This window comes from Papilio polytes, unplaced genomic scaffold, assembly GCF_000836215.1.
Source record: "Papilio polytes unplaced genomic scaffold, Ppol_1.0 DF821067.1, whole genome shotgun sequence".
NCBI lineage: Eukaryota > Metazoa > Arthropoda > Insecta > Lepidoptera > Papilionidae > Papilio > Papilio polytes.
The window spans coordinates 1,585,226-1,585,591 of NW_013528137.1; the positions used below are offsets into that span (position 1 = coordinate 1,585,226).

General features: G+C 33.1%; 1 protein-coding gene across 1 annotated transcript in view; it reads right to left on the bottom strand.

Annotated features, from left to right (window-relative positions):
• Positions 1-366, bottom strand: part of LOC106109660 (sodium/hydrogen exchanger 3) — an 18,006-nt gene that overhangs the window by 16,882 nt on the left and 758 nt on the right. The window lies entirely within an intron of this gene.

A 366-nucleotide genomic window follows, 5' to 3' on the forward strand; every position in this document is an offset into this window, starting at 1 on the left:
ATTACACAGTGAGCTGGTATCGCCTACTGATTATGCTTTCACTAATTGCGAATGCAAATGTTTATGCAAACGCGGCTTTCGCTACGCTCGCTAATAGTGAACTTGAAAATAATAACCGCTGTTCTTTTTGTTTAAAAACAAAAGAAGCAAATTATTCTTAAAGTACACTCAGTACTGATCGTATTTTTATAATAAAATTAAACGATGCTTACATTCTTATAGGTGTAAAATTACGGATTTTAATATCTACGATTATCTGTTAACTACCCAACTTAATAGTAAAATTGCAATAGAAATAGGCAGTTTTTTACATCATAAGGTGGTAAAAGAGTAAGCAAACTCAAACCTCAAGAGGCTCAAACCCCC